The sequence below is a fragment of the Sapajus apella genome, unplaced genomic scaffold (genome assembly GCF_009761245.1).
Source record: "Sapajus apella isolate SASKATOON/1434 unplaced genomic scaffold, GSC_monkey_1.0 scaffold66, whole genome shotgun sequence".
Taxonomy (NCBI): domain Eukaryota; kingdom Metazoa; phylum Chordata; class Mammalia; order Primates; family Cebidae; genus Sapajus; species Sapajus apella.
Window position 1 is genome coordinate 10,190,589 of NW_022437006.1, and position 7,094 is coordinate 10,197,682.

Genomic DNA, 7,094 nt, shown 5'->3' on the forward strand with positions numbered 1-7,094 from the left:
TCTGCCCACTGCTCACTTGAATGACCTCTGCTTATACCATGAGGAACAGAAGAATCACCCAAAACTCCCGAAAAATGTTCCTTTTCCAACCCATCTCAATTATTATAGCCTAGATTATTTTAAAAACTCATTTTCAAGTAAAAGTTTTCAAGTAGGAACTTTAAGAGGAAAGACTTCAAATCTGCCCAAACCTCTCACCCACAATATCATGAGATACAACAACATGGTTGTTTTGGGTCACCATATTTTGGGGTAGTTTGTTACCCAGGAATAGATAACTAAAACAGTCTCCTTTGGAGCTATTTTTGGGGAAGCCTGTTGTGCTCTGAAATTATGTGTTCTTGTTTCTGAAATTCAAAATAGCATTTCGTACAATATTAAACGTATCTGGTTAAATGATGTAAAAATTATTTTGCTAACATTATATCTCAGTTACTTTAAGATTAAATTGGTTTTTATTGGTTGGTCTTGAGACTTCATCATCAATAAGAAATCATGTTTGGGTCTGCATATCTGACAGCTAACTAATGAATACATTTCTGGAGTTCACTTGTTTTTTGTTTTTTTTTTTTTTTGAGACGGAGTTTCACTCATGTTACCCAGGCTGGAGTGCAATGGCGCGATCTCGGCTCACCGCAACCTCCGCCTTCTGGGTTCAGGCAATTCTCCTGCCTCAGCCTCCTGAGTAGCTGGGATTACAGGCACGCGCCACCATGCTCAGCTAATTTTTTGTATTTTTAGTAGAGACAGGGTTTCACCATGTTGACCAGGATGGTCTCGATCTCTTGACCTCGTGATCCACCCGCCTCGGCCTCCCAAAGTGCTGGGATTACAGGCTTGAGCCACCGCGCCCAGCCTCACTTGTTTTTTGACTGGGAACTGTCTATGTTGAAAGCAACTGCAGCTCTGGGAATAAACTTAGCTCCATAGATCATAAATAGGATATGGTCAAACTAGAATCCTGAATAGATATAGCCAAGGTCAGTACTGCCTGCAAATTGAGTGGCCATAGCTGCAGAAAGGATGGCAAGATGACCTCCATTGGCCTTTATTCTTCAGGGCTCTTACCTCTCGCACTCTGCTCTGCATTGGAGTGAGATCCTCATCTGCCAGCCCTCAAATGTTCAGTGACATTTTGTTTGTGTTTTTTTCATAGTACTTGCCACATTCTGCTTGAATTTTATTTATTTCTAGATATTTATTTTCCTTTCTTCTACTATACTGAAAATGCCTTAAGAGTGGGGATTACGTTTTATTAACTTTCTGTCATTTGGACAGTGCATGGTGCCTTACAAGACAGATAAATATTTGTTGACTAAAGGTTGTTGTTTCCTTAAAATGACTGCAATGGCCTGTGGGTGATGTTCTAGCCCTAAATTGCCAGCCTGTGAACTTCTCCTCTCCTTTTTAAAAAATTTTCATCATTTAGAATCACAGAATATCAGAGCCAGCTGGGAACTTAGATATCATTTAGAGATGGAGGAACTGAGAACAGAGCTGCCTAGTGAGTGTGAAAGCTGGGGCTGGAGCCCAGGTCCTGACTCCAAGCCAAAGTTGTTTCCACCACACTAAGCAGTCTCTTCATGTCATTGACTTGTTATCTCCATTCTGGTATTGGTGACAGTATGCCAAAAAAGTAGCTGCTCCACAGATCTTGCTCTGGCTAGTTTTCCCTTTTTTCTTTTTTTGATGAAGAGTCCCCTTCTGTTGCCCAGGCTGGAATGCAGCTCACTGCAACCTCTACCTCCTTGCCTCATGTGATTCTCCTGCCTCAACCTCCTGAGTAGCTAGGACTAGAGGTGTGCACCACCACACCCAGCTAATTCTTTTATTTTTGTAGAGACAAGACCTTGCTTTGTTGCTCAGACCTGTCCCAAACTCTCCTGGGTTGAAATGATCCTCCCATCTCAGCCTCTCAAGTTGCTGGGATTACAAAAATGGCCCACTACATCCAGCTTTAGTTCTGCATTTTTAGCCACTGTTTGAAGTCCTTCAGTTTTGCTTTTCCATCTCATTTCAATTATTGTAGTTACACAGTTTTAACTCATTTTCAAATATTAGTTTTCAAGTAGGAAGTAGGAACTTGGAAGGGAGAGTAAGTGTTTCCCTCAAAAAAGTAGTTTTTCTAATGCTCTCAGGCCCATGTCATATGCATTCATTGATTCAGTCAGCATTCATTACATATTTATCATTAGTATTGCAGGAGGTTGCTCTGTGCTGTTTTTACTATTTATTTAAATGTGCTGTTAATGTTTTTGTACATATTCAACATTATCATTTACCTTCATTTCATACTCAAAACAGTCACTGTTGTTTTGGATGCACTTTTCATGCATTCATTCCACAAATACTTGTTGGGGCCCTTACATGCCCTGTTCTAGGAATCGGGGATAGAGTGCTGAGCAGAACAGGCCTGGTCCTTGTCTTCACAGAAACCACAGTTTAGTGTTGTTTTGGCTATCTTGGCTCTGTCTTTCCTTCTGCCTTATCTTTATCAAAACCTGAAATTCCCTGGGGAGAACAAAAGAAGCGAACACATTTCCCATCCCATCACATTCTGTCTTACATCCCAGAACTTGATCCTTCTCCCCCATTCTCAGCCCCTGGGCTCTGACACTCACAGGCAGTGCTCATTCATATCTCTTTGTCTTTATACAAGGCCATTCTCAAACTCTGGAATCCTCTCACATCTCTCTCCTGTCAGAAAAATATCCATTAATCCTTCAAGATCTAGCCCAGATGTTCCTTTCTCATACAGCTTTTCATTCCTCAGGCATCCTAGCTACCTTTAAGTGCTCAATAGCACTCAGATTCTTAAGGATACAAAGCCAGTTTAGAATACATACAAATATATATGAATGCAATTCAAATCAGAATACTAAGGTATTATTAAAAAGAAAACTCAGAAGAGATTTTTAAAATGTTATGCATACACATGTGAAAAAATTCAGTTGTGTGAAGTTCCAATCCATTCCCCTCCATTAAGGAAACCATGGTTACAAGTCTGTTGTAATCTCTTCCAGATACATACCCTATACATTCAAGAATAGGAATCCCAAGAATTTTGTGGGAAAACCGTACAGAAAAAACAAAACCAGAGAAGAAAGAAGAAAAGTATACATAAGAAGAATAGTGGAAGATGACATGCCTTACCAGATATAATAATTACAACTAACACTGATTGTCAGACTACTTCTGAGCCAGGCACTATTCTGAACACTTTATTAGAATTAGTCATTTAATATTCATAACAACCCTGTGGGTTAGGTACTGTTATTGTCCCCTTTTTGTAGATGAAGACATTGAAGTAATGTGTCCAAGATTATTACAAAGTTGATGGCATCTGATCTAAACCCAGACTTTCACTTTTGAGAGCCCACATACTTAACTCTGCTTCCATCCTGTTAAGCCATAAAAGCCACAGCAATAAAAAATATGATATTGACACAAGAATACATAAATAGAACACAGGAATAGAACAGAGTTCAGAAATAGGTTCGTAGAAAAGGTAACATTCCAATTTAGTGGGAAAGAGTAGGATATCTAATACATGATTTTGGCATAATGAGATATGCCTTTAGAATAGATCAAGGTTATATGTTATCCTCAGACAATATTTTAAAATCTAGATGGATAAAAAGTGTAAACTCTAAGAAAAATTAAGAATAAAAAATTCAAGAGGAGCTCAAAGTTCATAAAAAGAAAGACAGGTATACTTGACTAAATGAAAATGAAACAATAAAAATAAAAGTTATAGACTGTGAAAAATATTTGTGTTACATTTGAGAAATAAAGGGTTTCTACAAAATGCTAAGGCAAATAAAAGATCTGATAGGAAGATGAGCAAAGTAAGTGAAGAGAAAATTGACAGGAAAGAACTCAAAAAGTCCAATAAACATAAGAAAATTTATTTAATTTCCCAGATATCCAGGAAATTTTAAATTTCCTGAATATCATCTTTTAGCCATCAGATTAGCAAAACCTTTAAAAAGTGATGGCATTTAATGCCAGAGAAGCTTTCAAGGGATTCACTGTCTAAAGAGAGAGACAGATACATTTAACAAATAAATCTGACTGAAATAATGACTTGTCATGCATTACTGGTGTATGAATTACTAGGAGCTTTTTGAGAGAAAATTAACATTGTCTATTAATATTTAAAGTCCACATAGTAATTGACTCAACAAATACTTACTAAGAAGTCTATCCCATAAAAATAAACACACACAAAATTTAGGATACACACAAGAAAGTGGTCATTAAAGCATTGTTTGTATTGAGAGGGAAAAATGGAATAAAAACAAACTGAATGTTCTACAATAGGGAAATGATTGAATGAATTCCACTATATGCAGTATTATGCAGTTATTTTAAAAATGTATCAGATCTATATTCATTGACCAACAGAGATATCTTTGGGTAGATGGCTAAATTTAAAAAAAAAGAAAGTTGCTGAATAATGTGAGTAGAATGTTTTCAACCAGGCACGGTGGCTCATGCCTGTAATCCCAGCACTTTGGGAGGCCGAGGCAGGCAGATCACCTGATGTCAGGAGTTCAAGACCAGCCTGACCAACATGGCAAAATCCTGTCTCAAAAAAAAAAAAAAAAAAAAAAAAAAAAAAAAGGGTAGAAAGATTCCATATTTGCCAAAGTGAAGCAAATGAAAACTAAACAAATAAAACCCTTGTAGGTGTACTGTGTTTGATGGAGAAAGTGTGGAAGGATACACACCAGTCTGTTCAGCTGTTCCTCGGGGAAGTGGGCATGGAGGAATGGGGATGGGGGAAGGTAATGAATGCCTTGTATTGTTTAATTGAATGCTTTGGATTGTTTAATTTGTTACAATGAGGATATATTACTTTTGTAAGTTAAAAAAACCTCTTTGAGCACTCGAACCATTGTTATTTTCATCTGACTCTCATTATGCCTTGGAATGCTACTTATATTTTGTCATTCCCTCTTCCTTTCTAAAGACAAATATTACTGTTTTTTCAGGCCCAGCTCAAGGGCCACCCCACTATAAAGCCTTTTTTGACTTGCTTACCAGGCAGACTTTCTTTGTACTCTATGATTTTCTTTACTATTAATTTAGCGCTGATATGGTTTGGCTCTATGTCCCCACCCAAATCTCATCTTGAATTGTAATCACCACATGTCAAGAGACGGGTATGTTGGGAGGTGATTGGATCTTGGAGGTGGTTTCTCCCATTCTGTTCTTGTGACAGTGAGTGATTTTTCAGGAGATCTGATAGTTTTAAAGTCTTTGGCAGCTTCCCTTCTCTCTATCCTACTGCCCTGTCTGTGAAGAAGGTTCCTGCTTCTTCTTCACCTTCCGCTATTATTATAAGTTTCCTGAGGTCTCCCCAGCCCGGCAGAACTGTGAGTTAATGAACCCTCTTTCTTTTAAAAATTACCTAGTCTAAGGTATTTCTTTATAGCAGTGTGAAAACGAACTAATACAAGCACTTATCAGAGTTAACCACACTATGTGTTTACTTGGCTGTCTACTTTTTACTAGAACTTAAACCTTTCAAGTGTAGAAACTCTTTTTCATGTATTTAGTAATCTCTGTGCCTGGCACTGAGTCAATGCATAATATATGTTTGTTGAGTGGAGAAGCTAAGTCTTTGAAGGTGAGACTTACCTTGTATCCTGTAGTTCATAAGCCTATTTATGGCACTGTTCAAAAATATCATTGTTCCAGTCAGCAACCTTTAAAAAAAACTGATGATTAAGAAGATTATAAACACTTTTCTGCTGAATCTTGGTGGGAAAAAAATCCCTAGGATTAATATATTTAAATTAGGCTTGAGAGATTAAGTTCTCATATCAAATATTTACTTGTAATAAAAGTAGATTTTCCTCCTAGTTCTGCATTCTCTTATTTTTAGAAAGATGTCACCAAATATATACAAACATTTCTGACAGACCTAAATGACAGGGAGAAAAAGAGGATGTTGTTATACTCATTTTTTAAGGTCTATTTCTTTTCTGGTTTTCCCAATGGAAGTGGCATTTTTAAAAGTGCTATAAAAGTAATGCCTAATCATTTTTAAAATAACAAAATGCAGAAATTCACAAAAAGAAAGCAAAATTCACTTGAAATCTTATTATTTGTTGATTAATACAATTAGCATTTAACAATATATAGTATTTCAGGCTTTTTTCTGTACCCACTCACACATATTTTTATAAAACAGGATCTTATTAATCATACTATTTTGCAACCTGAGTTTTTACTTAAAATAAATCTGGTCATTTTCCATATTAATACATATAGACCTGCATCTACACTTTTAATGGTATTTTTTCTCTGTGTGTATATATGTTATTAAACTAATATCCTATTGATGATGGATATTTAAAATTAAGATAAGAGAACCAGACTATCTATGTTGGAACCCATGGTGTATCTCTTATTAGCTGTGTGACCCTGGGCAAATTTATTTAAATTCTCAGGACCTCAGCCTCCTCATCTGTAAAATGGGGAAAGTAAAAGTGCCTACTTCATAGGATTATCATGAGAATGAATGAATGTGTCTGAGCCACCTAGAGCAGTGTTGGTACACTGTAAATGCTCAGTGTTAGCCACTAGGTTAAGTATATTTAGAATGGTAATGATAAAGGAGAAAATATATCAAATAAGCTGAATGGTAACATATTCACAGACTAGAGAACTGAAATACAACAGTGGCATTAGGAATAGATCCGAAAGGATGTTTGTCTGTAGTGTTCATTTGGCATAGTGGAGAATCTTTGCCTTTGTTTTTCAGGAAACACAATTGTTCTTGGCTCCACTTTAGAGGATGCACATGGCTCAGTGCAGCATGAGATTGATTTTGGCAACTGAATGAAACATTGGAGAGTTCAGTTTTAAGGCTCATTTACGAAAAACAATAGCAATAAAGCAATTGACTAAAATGTCCTAATACAAGAAAATGATTGTTTAGAGTGTTGGATGTGATTTTTGGCTCTTGAATAATTTGCTTTGTTCCATTCATGAAAATAGCAGGATTTTAACAAACATTATATAGTATTTTAAATTTTAGAAGAACTTAAGTCTTGCATAATATTATTTACTGTTGATTAAAA